At 46.5% G+C, this 14,704-nt stretch overlaps 1 protein-coding gene across 1 annotated transcript in view; it reads right to left on the bottom strand.

Annotated features, from left to right (window-relative positions):
• The window catches only part of RNF212 (ring finger protein 212), a 64,830-nt gene that overhangs the window by 21,179 nt on the left and 28,947 nt on the right, over nt 1-14,704 (bottom strand). The gene's annotated exons all lie outside the window — the stretch shown is intronic.

Below are 14,704 nucleotides of genomic sequence, written 5' to 3'. Positions count from 1 at the left end.
ATAAGCCATCTATAAGGGCGACAACACAGGGTGGCCATCTATAAGGGGGACAACACGGTGGGCCATCTATAAGGGGGGCATGTATAAAGGTGACAATACAGGGGGGACAACACAGGGGGGGCTTCTATAAAGGGGACAACACAGAGAGGCCATCTATAAAGGGGAACAATACAGGGGGGGGGCAATACAGGGGGAGCAATCCATAAGAGACAACATAAGGGGGTCATCTATAAGGGGGAATACACAGAGGAGGGGGGGGGCTCTTATGTAGATGCACATGGGCCCATCTATATGGAAGACTAAATAAGGAGCCACCTATAAGGTGGCTACATAGATGGGGGCATATACCATAGGGGATACACAAAGCGGGACCATCTATAAGGAAGATACATAGAGGGCGGGGGCATATACTATAAGGGGGTCACATAGAGTCAGCCTACCCACTATATGAGGGTGTACAGATGTGCAGTTTGTAGAGAAAGGAGGAGGATGGTGACAGCCTAATATGTTTGTCTGGCAGATTCTGTGGATCGTGGCTCGGAGAAGTTCTCATAATGACCCAGGACAGATGGAGAAGAAAATGAAAAGGGAAAAACTCTGATCAGAGAAGACATCCCCTGTGAGTCACCTGATGTAAATGCACTGTAATGTATATGGTGTACAGAGCCTGTGTGGAGCTGTGTCCACCTCTATATGGTGACTGTATAAGGGGATATTGGTCTATTTAAAGTGGATTTTATTGAGTAGCAGCAGCGACATTAGTTCGTTTGCGGTGGCATTAGTCCGTATGTGGTGATATTAGTCAGTATGTGGTGGTATTAGTCAGTATGTGGTGGTATTGTTAAAAGGGGTACTCTGGCCCTGGGGTATTTTTAAGCTATGGCCGTGGAGGGGGTGGTTATGGACGGCGGAGGTCACTTACCTCCCCGATTCCAGCGCCGGTGCCCGGATTGCTTCCTGGTCTGAGCTGCGGCATGAGACGTGACGTCTTAAGGCAGCTCGGCCTTTAAGCGGGACTCCGCTATGTTGCTGAATGGCTGAGATGCCACGTCTCATGCCGCAGCTCACACCAGGAAGCGGCCGCAGGGCGGCGCGGAGCGATCCAGGCACCGACGCTGGAATCGGGGAGGTAAGTGACATCCGCTGTCCATAACCACCCCCTCCCCGGCCATAGCTTAAAAATACCCCGGGCCACGGTACCCCTTTAAACTCAGCACAGTGTTCAGGGCCGAAAACAGTCAACTCTGTACACTGTGTAGTGGTGACGAACTGTAACTTCAGCACCGCTACACAGTACAGAGACAGAACCTTCTGACCCCAATTACTGTGTTATTATCTGTAATTCCAGTCATGGCCGTGATGATACAACATGTAGCCGTGCTGCACTCACAAAATTGTCTCATAACTTATCACCGCGCGGCGAGTGGGCCTGTGTGCTCTAAAATGCCAGGGCTGATTTTCAGTCCCAGTCCAGCCCTGGTCTGACCTATGGGGTCCACACCATCCTGAGAATACATGGGCTTCCACAATAGGCACAGGTTCAAGAGGTCAGACCCCTACCAATTTATAAAGAGATGGCATACAGTCATGGCCAAAAGTTTTGAGAATGATACAAATATACATTTTTACAAAGTCTACTGCTTCAGTTTTTAAAATGGCAATTTGCATATACTCCAGAATGTTCTAAAGATCGACCAGCTTAACAGCAATTACTTGTCAAATATTTGCCTAGAAAATTAACTTTATCTGCCAAATCACATTTCAACATCATTGCAACCCTGCCTTATAAGGACCAGCTAACATCGTTTCAGTGATTGCTCCATTAACACAGGTGTGGGTGTTGATGAGGACAGGGCTGGAGATCAATCTGTCATGATTAAGAATGACACCACTGGACACTTTAAAAGGAGGCTGGTGCTTGGCATCATTGTTTCTCTTCTGTTAACCATGGTTATCTCTAAAGAAACACGTGCAGTCATCATTGCACTGCACAAAATGGCCTAACAGGGAAGAGTATCGCAGCTAAAAAGATTGCACCTCAGTCAACAATCTATCGCATCATCAAGAACTTCAAGAAGAGAGGTTCCATTGTTGCCAAAAAGACTCCAGGGCGCCCAAGAAAGACCAGCAAGCGCCAGGACCGTCTCTTAAAAGTGTTTCAGCTGCGGGATCGGGCTACCAGCAGTGCAGAGCTTGCTCAGGAATGGCAGCAGGCAGATGTGAGTGCATCTGCATGCTCTGTGAGGCAGAGACTCTTGGAGCAAGGCCTGGTCTCAAGGAGGGCAGCAAAGAAGCCGCTTCTCTCCAGAAAAAACATCAGGGACAGACTGATATTCTGCAAAAGGTACAGGGAGTAGACTGCTGAGGACTGGGGTAAAGTCATTTTCTCTGATGAATCCCCTTTCTGATTGTTTGGGACATCTGGAAAACAGCTTATTCGGAGAAGACGAGGTGAGCGCTACCACCAGTCTTGTCTCATGCCAACTGTAAAGCATCCTGAAACCAGCCAAGGGGTTGCTTCACAGCCAAGGGAATCGGCTCTCTCACAGTCTTGCCTAAAAACACAGCCATGAATAAAGAATGGTACCAGAATGTCCTCCAAGAGCAACTTCTCCCAACCGCCCAAGAGCAGTTTGGCGATCAACAATGCCTTTTCCAGCATGATGAAGCACCTTGCCATAAAGCAAAGGTGATAACTAAATGGCTCAGGGAACAAAACAGAGATTTTGGGTCAATGGCCTGGAAACTCCCCAGATCTTAATCCGATTGAGAACTTGTGGTCAATCATCGAGAGACGGATGGACAAACAAAAACCAACAAATTCTGACAAAATGCAAGCATTGATTGTGCAAGAATGGACTGCTATCAGTCAGGATTTGGTCCAAAAGTTGATTGAGAGCAGCCAGGGAGAAATGCAGAGGTCCTGAAGAAGAGACAACACTGCAAATACTGACTTGCTGCATTAACTCATTCTAACTGTCAATATAATCTTTTGTTACTCATAATATGATTGCAATTATATTTCTGTATGTGATAAAAACATCTGACAAACACACATAAAAACCAGAGGGCGGCAGATCATGTGAAAATATATTTGTGTAATTCTCAAAACTTTTGGCCATGACTGTACAATAGAGAGAAACTATCACTTTATAAAATGTAAAGGATTATTGCACAACCCTCATAACCTGCCAAGTACAGGCATACATAAACTGCACAAGAAAAACTGGTAATCCGCCACTTGCAAAGAAGAATGCTTTATTTGCAAGTATGCAGTAAATACAAAAACACCTTAGTGCGGTGACCCCACAGAATCCAGACGTGTTTCAAGGACATACAGCAAACTGCAGCGGTAGAATCCTCTAGTAAAGTAACCAAACTAACTTTTAAAGGGGTTATCCAGCAAAAATATCATTCTTTCAAATGAACTGGTGTCAGAAAATTATATAGATTAGTAATTTACTTATATTTAAAAAAAAAAAACCTCAAGTCTTCTCATACTTATCAGCTGCTGTATGTCTTGCAGGAAATGTTGTTTTCTTTCAAGTATGACACAGTGCTCTCTGCTGACATCTCTGTCAGAGAAAGGAACTGTGCAGAGCAGCAGCTATCCCCATAGAAAACCTCTCCTGTTCTGGACAGTTCCTGTCTTGGACAGATGTGGCAGCACAGAGCACTGTGTCAGACTGAAACGAAATCACCATTTCCCACAGGACATACAGCAGCTGATAAGTACTTGAAGACTTGAGATTTTCAAATAGTAGTAAATTACAAATTTATATAACTTTTTGAAAGAAGTCGATTTGAAAGAGAAAGATTTTCGCTGGAGTACCCCTTTCCCCTTCACCATTTTGTATGGTCTGTAGCAGGCCTGTAGGTGGCAGAACCATACTACCTGACCCCCTCTCTGCAGGCTCTAACCTACTATGGTGCTGGGACACTGCAGCCGCACATAATAGTAATGCCAGGCATTATTCTATCCCACATGATTCAGGAGAGAGTTGTCCTGGGTGATAATCTCTGCTTGTCAGAGGAGGAGAATTTCACAATTGCTCAGCACCTACCCCGACAAGCTGAAGATCACAACAGTCTGTTCACCAGAGTGGGGACCCCTCCCCAAGCGACAAGAGAAACTGCGGTTTTATCTCCATGTGTGAACACTCAGAGCCCTATTACACAGAATGATGGGCTGATATTACCCTGTGTGATAGACCCAACTATCAGCCAATGAGTGAGCAAACAGGCGGCATGACACTGAGCACATATCTTCCTGTGTAATACCGACATTAGGAAGATGGAAGAAATTATTCCACTCAAACATAACTTTTCATATATTACTTCCCATGATGAGACTAATGTAAACAAGTCCCTGGCAGGCTTTATCTGCAACTTTGTAATGCTGAGAGGGTTAATGTAAGGTCAAGTTGCTGATGAACTCTGACTATCCCTCCCAGCATTCCAAAATAGCTAAAAAAAAAAAGTTGCAGATAGTGACTTGTTTACATTAGCCGTCTAAAAAGGAGGGTGAGGAGGGGGAGACACAATGGGGGAGATTTATCAAAGGGTGTAAAATTTAGACTGGTGCAAACTGCCCACGGCAACCAATTACAGCTCAGCTTTCCTTTCACCAGAGATAGAGGCTGAGCTGTAATTGGTTGCCGTGTCCAGTTGACACCAGTCTAAATTTTACACCCTTTGATAAATCTTCCCCAATGTCTTCAGCAGAGAGCAGAAGCTCAGAACTAGGGGGGGGGGGGGGGGAAGGGGACTGAATAGATAATAACAAGTATGGAATGAATTGTTATTCTCACCATGGGCAACAACATAGGAAAAGTTATGTTTGAGTAAAATACACCTTTAAAAACTATAAATCTGGTAATAAAAAAAAATTGGGTAATAACAGACAATAAATCAAGTCTATTTTACAATATGCATGCCATTACAGATGAGTGAATCGGATTTGTTTTGGTTCGTACAAAGCAAAACTGATCTGCGCTCATCTCCCTCAGGCTGCCGGCTCCGTGCAGAGGGAGGATACTGCAGAACCCCCCCTCTGCATAGAGACGGCAGCCTAACTGCGAGATGAGCGCAGATCAGTTTTGCTTCGTACGAACCAAAACAAATCTGATTGGCTCATCTCTATAGAGAACTATAGATTAATAAACGCACCAAACAGAAGCCAATGTATGAGCTGAATGCAGGGAATGCCTGCCACAGAAATACCTACACCCACACTCAGTGTTACAGAGAGAAAAGAAGTGGGGGGAACGCTGAGAAAAAGCAAGGTTACAGAACGGCTAAATACAGTCTCCAATTCAAGAAAGTGCTAACAAGGATTACTGCTATAGACAGCGCCTCTGTGTCTGGAACCCCCAGCTTCTCTAGTATGCATGCAGCCATCTCTGCTCCCCCATCATCTAGGGCAGGCACAGAACCCCCATCATCTAAGGCAGGCACAGAACCCCCATCATCATCTAGGGCAGGCACCGAACCCCCATCATCTAGGGCAGGCACAGAACCCCCATCATCTAGGGCAGGCACAGAACCCCCATCATCTAGGGCAGGCACAGAACCCCCCCCCATCATCATCTAGGGCAGGCACAGAACCCCCCCCCCCCCCCCCATCATCTAGGGCAGACACAGAACCCCCATCATCTAGGGCAGGCACAGAACCCCCCATCTCCTGACACATGGGACCCACAGCGATCAGGCATATCCTGGGGGGGATACAACCAATGTGTTAGATGTGTCTGACCCCAGACATTTAACCTCTTACATTCTAAGGTCAACAGAAACCAAGGCACCTAGCTGGATTTATAGAGAGAAGGGGCCCACTTTATAACAACCAATGAGTTGCTCTGGGTTTCAAAACTGAACAATGCTTCCCAGATCTGCCATGTATGTTATCCTAGTGGGCCCTGCCAGAGGCAATACATGGGCCTAATGCGACCTGGGTCGCTCTTTAAAGGGACCCAGGTCGCTCTTTAAAGGGACCCAGGTCGCTCTTTAAAGGGACCCAGGTCGCTCTTTAAAGGGACCCAGGTCGCTCTTTAAAGGGACCCAGGTCGCTCTTTAAAGGGACCCAGGTCGCTCTTTAAAGGGACCCAGGTCGCTCTTTAAAGGGACCCAGGTCGCTCTTTAAAGGGACCCAGGTCGCTCTTTAAAGGGACCCACGTCGCTCTTTAAAGGGACCCAGGTCGCTCTTTAAAGGGACCCAGGTCGCTCTTTAAAGGGACCCAGGTCGCTCTTTAAAGGGACCCAGGTCGCTCTTTAAAGGGACCCAGGTCGCTCTTAAAGGGACCCAGGTCGCTCTTAAAGGGACATATTTTGCTCTTAAAAGGGACCCATTTTGCTCTTAAAGGGACATATTTCGCTCTTAAAGGGACCAAGGTTGCTCCTAAAGGGACATATTTCGCTCTTAAAGAGACCCATTCCCCCCCTCAAGGGACCCAGGTCGCTCTTAAAGGGACATATTTCACTCAAAGGGACCCATTTACCCGCTCAAGGGACTCAGGTCGCTCTTACAAGTACTTAGTTCGCTCTCAAAGGGACCCATTTAGAGTGGCTTTGGTCCCTTTAAGAGCGACTTGGGTACCGTTCCTTTAAGAGCGGCTTGGGTACCGTCCCTTTAAGAGCGGCTTGGATCCCGTACCTGCTACATGGCTGCCTCAGCTCTGCTATTTTACTGACTGACCTCTGCTATTTATAATGGTAAAGACCATTGCTCGGTTACGATGACAATCTTACTCATGTCAGGGAGACAAAATCGTTAAGGACCTTACATATATTACATCTTCTATTGGCCAATAGTGGACATGTGACTGTGGATGGTGTGATACAATGCATGACGAGACCTTAGAGTTCCTATTGGCTGCTATATTTCAGCTATTTGCATATGTGCTGTGATTGGCTGTCAGCGGTTAGAGTGTGGCCATTATTTGCAATGGGCCGTTATTTTCTATGGGAAATTAGGGGTCTTTAAACGTAAATTTCTTAAAAACGACAAATCCGATCGAAACGAAAAATAGATAGCACACCACACACCGCCGAGGGCTTCTAAATGCAGTTTGAACGGAGTCTGTGCGCAAAGCGGTTCGGGCTGTATTACGCGCAGAAAAATGGCTGGAAGAAGAAACGGAAGAAGAAGAAGAAGAAGAATACGGATTACAATATAGTTCTTTTCAAGCACTATAATAATGATCAAATGAGAGCATGTTTAAAGCAGCCAAACAGTACAAAGAGTAGAAAAAGACTCTACTGCGACTGTACCCGATCCGAGTGATAGCAGAAAGTGGCCGTATAGACTCCTGTTCTCCATCCTGACACACAGTATATACACTCACCGGCCACTTTATTAGGTACACCTGTCCAACTGCACGTTACCACTTAATTTCTAATCAGCCAATCACATGGCGGCAACTCAGTGCATTTAGGCATGTAGACATGGTCAAGACAATCTCCTGCAGTTCAAACCGAGCATCAGTATGGGGAAGAAAGGTGATTTGAGTGCCTTTGAACGTGGCATGGTTGTTGGTGCCAGAAGGGCTGGTCTGAGTATTTCAGAAACTGCTGATCTACTGGGATTTTCACGCACAACCATCTCTAGGGTTTACAGAGAATGGTCCGAAAAAGAAAAAACATCCAGTGAGCGGCAGTTCTGTGGGCGGAAATGCCTTTTTGATGCCAGAGGTCAGAGGAGAATGGGCAGACTGGTTCGAGCTGATAGAAACAGTGACTCAAATAGCCAACCGTTACAACCAAGGTAGGCAGAAGAGCATCTCTGAACACACAGTACGTCGAACTTTGAGGCAGATGGGCTACAGCAGCAGAAGACCACACCGGGTGCCACTCCTTTCAGCTTAGAACAGGAAACTGAGGCTACAATTTGCACAAGCTCATCGAAATTGGACAGTAGAAGATTGGAAAAACGTTGCCTGGTCTGATGAGTCTCGATTTCTGCTGCGACATTCGGATAGTAGGGTCAGAATTTGGCGTCAACAACATGAAAGCATGGATCCATCCTGCCTTGTATCAACGGTTCAGGCTGCTGGTGGTGGTGTCATGGTGTGGGGAATATTTTCTTGGCACTCTTTGGGCCCCTTGGTACCAATTGAGCATCGTTGCAACGCCACAGCCTACCTAAGTATTGTTGCTGACCATGTCCATCCCTTTATGACCACAATGTACCCAACATCTGATGGCTACTTCCAGCAGGATAATGCGCCATGCCATGTCATAAAGCTAGAATCATCTCAGACTGGTTTCTTGAACATGACAATGAGTTCACTGTACTCCAATGGCCTCCACAGTCACCAGATCTCAATCCAATAGAGCATCTTTGGGATGTGGTGAAACGGGAGATTCGCATCATGGATGTGCAGCCGACAAATCTGCGGCAACTGTGTGATGCCATCATGTCAATATGGACCAAAATCTCTGAGGAATGCTTCCAGCACCTTGTTGTATCTATGCCACCAAGAATTGAGGCAGTTCTGTCAATCACTAATCACAGCCGTGACCCACCCAAGACAGCGACTGGCTATGTGTCATCTCCTATACAGAGACTATTTCATATCTATCTTGAGACAAATAAAAGAAAGTTCTGAGTATGAAGACTAGAGAAATGGTTTCTAGGATCAGTCTTTTAAAGGGAACCAATCACTCTAAAACGGCCATAAAGCTAAGGAAATGTGCCGATACATCACCCAGCACGCTTCCCAAACACACCCTTGTAGCCTGGTTCCCATGTACATATAAACCGCAAACAATCTCCCGCGCTGTATTTCAATTACCAGCTAAGTAGTCATCTGGGCGTGTGGCTGGTCAGCTAGTCCCGGTTCTGGGCGGGTTCCGGCACTGTAATCACGCCCCTCTGGGTGTGTTGGAAAGCACTGCATGCTGACGTCACCCGGGGGCCGACATTGCACGTCAACCAAGCCTACATCTTTACTAAGCTGCATAAGCGCAGTACAGCGGGGGAAGCCACTGCTGTACTACGCTGCGCAGGCGTAGTACAGCAGCGTCTTCTCCTGCTGTACTGTGCTTATTCAGCGTAGTAAAGACGTCGGCATGGCTGGCGTGGCTGATGTGCAATACTGCTGGGGTCACCCCCAATTTTCAAAACAAGGCCCCCCCGACTTTTGTGCTAAAGAAGTGGTGACTACCAGATGTGCTTCACCCCACCATTCACTGTCTATGGAGCAGAGGACAGCAAGCGCCTCTGTTCGGCAGCCCCATACACAATGAATGCCGGTCACCGCTGCCTTTTAACAAAACACATGGGGCCCCCGCAGCCTCACACTTATAACCTATCCACAGTATAATAGATAAGTGAAACTGACTGTAGATGCCCCTTTAAGAGAAGAAAGTGACGCATTTCAAGCAGTGACCAAGCTGCCCTTTGTACAGTAGTTCCCAGTCACATCCAATCACATCTCTGATTAGGAAGAGACCCCATTACAGTCACATATATACTATGTTACATTGCGGACCCCCATTACAGTCACATATATACTACATTACATCATAGACCCCATTACCGTCACATATATACTACATTACATTGCGGACCCCCATTACCGTCACATATATACTACATTACATTGCGGACCCCCATTACAGTCACATATATACTACATTACATCATGGACCCCATTACCGTCACATATATACTACATTACACTGTGGACCCCATTACCGTCACATATATAATACATTACATTGCGGACCCCCATTACAGTCACATATATACCACATTACATTGCGGACCCCCATTACCATCACATATATACTACATTAGATTGCGGACCCCCATTACCATCACATATATACTACATTACATTGCGGACCCCATTACCATCACATATATACTACATTACATTGTGGACCCCATTACTGTCACATACATACTACGTTACATTCCGGACCCCATTACTGTCACATATATAATACATTACGGACCCTATTACCGTCACATATATACTACATTACATATATACTACATTACATTGCGGACCCCATTACCGTCACATATATACTACATTACATTGCGGACCCCCATTACAGTCACATATATACTACATTACATTGTAGACCCCATTACCGTCACATATATACCACATCACATATATACTACATTACATTGTAGACCCCATTACTGTCACATATATACTACATTGCGGACCCCATTACCGTCACATATATACTACATTAGGGCTGGGCGATATTGGCCTAAATCAATATTGCGGTTTATCGCATATGTAGCTGCGGTAACGATAATTGGACGATATCTATGACACGCCCCCTTTGTAAGCCACATCCTTTTACAAGCCACACCCACTTGGCCGTGCCGAACTGGGGATAGTTTGTTTCAATAAAGTTAAAAAAAAAGTGCAGTAACTCAATGAGCAGCAACCCAAACTGTGTGCACACTACAGGACGTGTATATACAGGTATACAGCATACAGCTGTGTGCACACTACAGGACGTGTATATACAGGTATACAGCATACAGCTGTGTGCACACTACAGGACGTGTATATACAGGTATACAGCATACAGCTGTGTGCACACTACAGGACGTGTATATACAGGTATACAGCATACAGCTGTGTGCACACTACAGGACGTGTATATACAGGTATACAGCATACAGCTGTGTGCACACTACAGGACGTGTATATACAGGTATACAGCATACAGCTGTGTGCACACTACAGGACGTGTATATACAGGTATACAGCATACAGCTGTGTGCACACTACAGGACGTGTATATACAGGTATACAGCATACAGCTGTGTGCACACTACAGGACGTGTATATACAGGTATACAGCATACAGCTGTGTGCACACTACAGGACGTGTATATACAGGTATACAGCCTACAGCTGTGTGCACACTACAGGACGTGTATATACAGGTATACAGCATACAGCTGTGTGCACACTGCTGTATACCTGTATATATACGTCCTGTAGTGTGCACACAGCTGTATGCTGTATACCTGTATATACACTTCCTGTAGTGGGCACATTGCTGTATACCTGTATATACACGTCCTGTAATGTGCCCACTACAGGACGTGTATATACAGGTATACAGCATACAGCTGTGTGCACACTACAGGACGTGTATATACAGGTATACAGCATACAGCTATGTGCACACTACAGGACGTGTATATACAGGTATACAGCATACAGCTGTGTGCACACTACAGGACGTGTATATACAGGTATACAGCATACAGCTATGTGCACACTACAGGACGTGTATATACAGGTATACAGCATACAGCTGTGTGCACACTACAGGACGTGTATATACAGGTATACAGCATACAGCTATGTGCACGCTACAGGACGTGTATATACAGGCATACAGCTGTGTGCACACTACAGGACGTGTATATACAGGTATACAGCATACAGCTATGTGCACACTACAGGACGTGTATATACAGGTATACAGCATACAGCTGTGTGCACACTACAGGACGTGTATATACAGGTATACAGCAATGTGCCCACTACAGGACGTGTATATACAGGTATATAGCATACAGCTATGTGCACACTACAAGACGTGTATATACAGGTATATAGCTATGTACTATAGGTACCCAGAGTATATATGATGGGTATATAGTATATACAGGTGACAGTACAGGGACATACAGTATATATGATGGGTATATAGTATCTTATGTATAGGTGACAGTACAAAGGCACTGTTATGGGGACATTATGAGTGGCACATTATAGGGGGCTGTAGATGGCGCTGCACTGACACGCTGTGAAGATATTTATCTCCTATCTCTCTCTCCTCTACTATATGGGGAGGCGGGCAGGGGTCTATGGGTACACAGTGGGGGCGGGCAGGGGTCTATGGGTACACAGTGGGGGCGGGCAGGGGTCTATGGGTACACAGTGGAGGCGGGCAGGGGTCTATGGGTACACAGGGGCTCGGGCAGGGGTCTATGGGTATACAGGGGGCAGGCAGGGGTGTATGGGTGTACAGGGGGGCGGGCAGGGGTCTATGGGTATACTGGGGGGCGGGCAGGGGTGTATGGGTTTAGAGTATACAGGGGGGCGGGCAGGGGTCTATGGGTATACAGGGGGGCGGGCAGGGGTCTATGGGTATACAGTAACAGGGGGGCGGGCAGGGGTCTATGGGTATAAGACCTGTAGTTCCCTCAGTAACAGTACAGGACTGTAACATAGGAGGAATAATGGGCTCCAGCAGCCAGGAGACCACACACAGCAATAACTTCTCCTGCCTGCTGAGGCCCATTATTCCTCCTATGTTACAGTCCTGTACTGTTACTGAGGGAACTACAGGACAGCCGCCCCCATGTGCTGCTCCTCCACCTTCAGCTCTGACATGGCCTCTTCCCTGCACACACAGGACAACGTGTGCAGCGCTCGCTCACCGGTCGGGGGAGTTGGGGGACCGGTACCAGTCCCGTCCGAGTGCCCTTCTCCCCCGGCCAGCGAGCGCTGCAAGTTAATGTTCTGTGTGTGCAGGGACGCCGGGCGGGCGCTCGGACTGGATGGGTGCGGGGAGACGGCCGTGCACTCGGGCATTCTCACCTGGGCCCTGCTGCTCCTCCACCTCCCGCTTAGATTCCGGCGTCCCTGCATATAACGTGCAGCGATCACGCCGGGCCACGAGTTTGTGTGCAGGAGCTCTCTGGGAGATAAAAATAAAAAATTACCGCTGATACCGTCCTGGCTAGGTTGAGGTCGGTTAACCGACGCCAGTGACGGTATCTGTATTTTTGCGGTATACCGCCCAGCCCTGTATAGTTAGCAATGTCCGTGCAGCCCTTGCTGTATATAGTAAATAATAAACTGTATACATTACCTCTCATGCTCCCTGGTATCTTCCTGGCTTCTCACCAGCCACCGGTACAAGTTCAGAGCCGGTCTCTGAAGCCTCAGGCTGCTCAGCCAATCACCGGCTGTGGCGGTACTGTTCCGGCCAGCAGCCTATCACTTCAGAGACCGGCTCTGAACTTGTACCGGCGGCTGCGGGGAAGCATGGAGAAGCGAAGAGAACACAGAGGAGCGTGGAGAGGTAACATACAGAGTTTATTATTTTCTTTACAGATTCATCAGCCGTCGATCGCGCATCACTATTACATGTAGCGATGCGCATCCGGCAGCTGATGATTTTAGGGCAGCATCGGAAGGCATGACCAGCCAATCATTGTCTTTATTACATGGAGCAATGATCTGCTGAATCGGCAGATCCGTGTAACTTTAGAGGCATACCAGACATGTTAAGACTAAATAACCACAGCTAACCAGTAACCAAGTTGTAGATCATAAAGGTATATAAGCGCTCTCTGCTGCCACATCTGTCCATGACAGGAACTGTCCAGAGCAGCAGCAAATACTCTCCTGCCCTCCAGACTAGAAAGAATACAACACTTCCTGCAGGACATACAGCAGCTGGTAAGTACTGGAGGACTTGACTTTTTTTTTTTTTTTTTTTTAATAGAAGTAAATTACCTCTTATTATCTCTGGCACCAGTTGATTTGAAATAAAAAAAATATTTTGGGTGAACATCCCCTTTTTATATCAACAGACCAGCGAGGGAATGCAGATGCCGTGGACCTTTTTTTTTAACCGGCACCCAGTTCCCAGTGTATACACTATGGCTGTGATTCTATGCAATCTAATGTAATGCCGCAGTGGCAATAAACTACTGCTGTGTCTGCAAACTGCAAAAACGGACGTTGTTTAAAAGGGGGTTATCCAGAGCTACAAAAACATGGCCACTTTTCCCCCAACTGTTGTCTCCAGTTCAGGTGCGGTTTGCAATTAAGCTTTATTTATCTCAATAGAACGGAGTTTCAAAAGCCCACCCATTATGGAGACAACAGTAGGGGGAAAGTGGCCATGTTTTTGTAGCGCTGGATAACCCCTTTAATGAAAAAATACCCTGTGTGAACGTGGCCTCAGAGCAGGAATCAGAGTAATGTCGGGTTTAGGTGTAACTGTCATGTCACACAACTGTACAGAAAGCAAATAGTATAAGTGATAGGAAACTGACTGGTTTTGGGAGGCAAAAAAGTCTCTCTGTCCTCAAAAAGCTGCCCCCCCCCCTCCATAGGTTATAAATGACAGTTACACTATAACACTATTTTATAGCTTCCATGTAAATATATGCTGGGGAGGTTGTGAGACGCCTAACAGCGGCATCTACCATCCAGAACATAGGAGCCATCGAACAGATATATTGGGAGCTCATTCATGATGGAGCCGTCAGGTTGTACAACCCTCAGCATCTACCATAAAGCATCATGTCAGCCTGGGAGGGGGTGTATTCCTGATCATCACCATAAATAAAGCCCCTCTATAGACCCCGTCCTGCACTACCAGGCAGAGAAAACACTGGTTATTACTTTTATTTACTAATGGGACTAAAAGTGGAGCAGAGAACAAATCCTGTAATCTTATAATGTAGAAGTCCAGTGCAGGTACATATAGGGGGAGATTTATCAAACAAGGTGTAAAGTGAAACTGGCTCAGTTGCCCCTAGCAACCAATCAGATTACAGGTTTCATTGCTCACAGACTATGGAAAATGAAAGGTGGAATCTGATTTGTTGCTAGGGGCAACCGAGCCAGTTATACTTTACACCATGTCTGATAAATCTCCCCCATAGTATTCATCTCTGAGTGCTCTGGCCACA

The sequence above is a fragment of the Dendropsophus ebraccatus genome, chromosome 1 (assembly GCF_027789765.1).
Source record: "Dendropsophus ebraccatus isolate aDenEbr1 chromosome 1, aDenEbr1.pat, whole genome shotgun sequence".
Classification (NCBI taxonomy): Eukaryota; Metazoa; Chordata; class Amphibia; order Anura; family Hylidae; genus Dendropsophus; species Dendropsophus ebraccatus.
The sequence above is the reverse complement of the archived record's forward strand: the minus strand, read 5'-3'. Positions and strand labels throughout refer to the sequence as shown.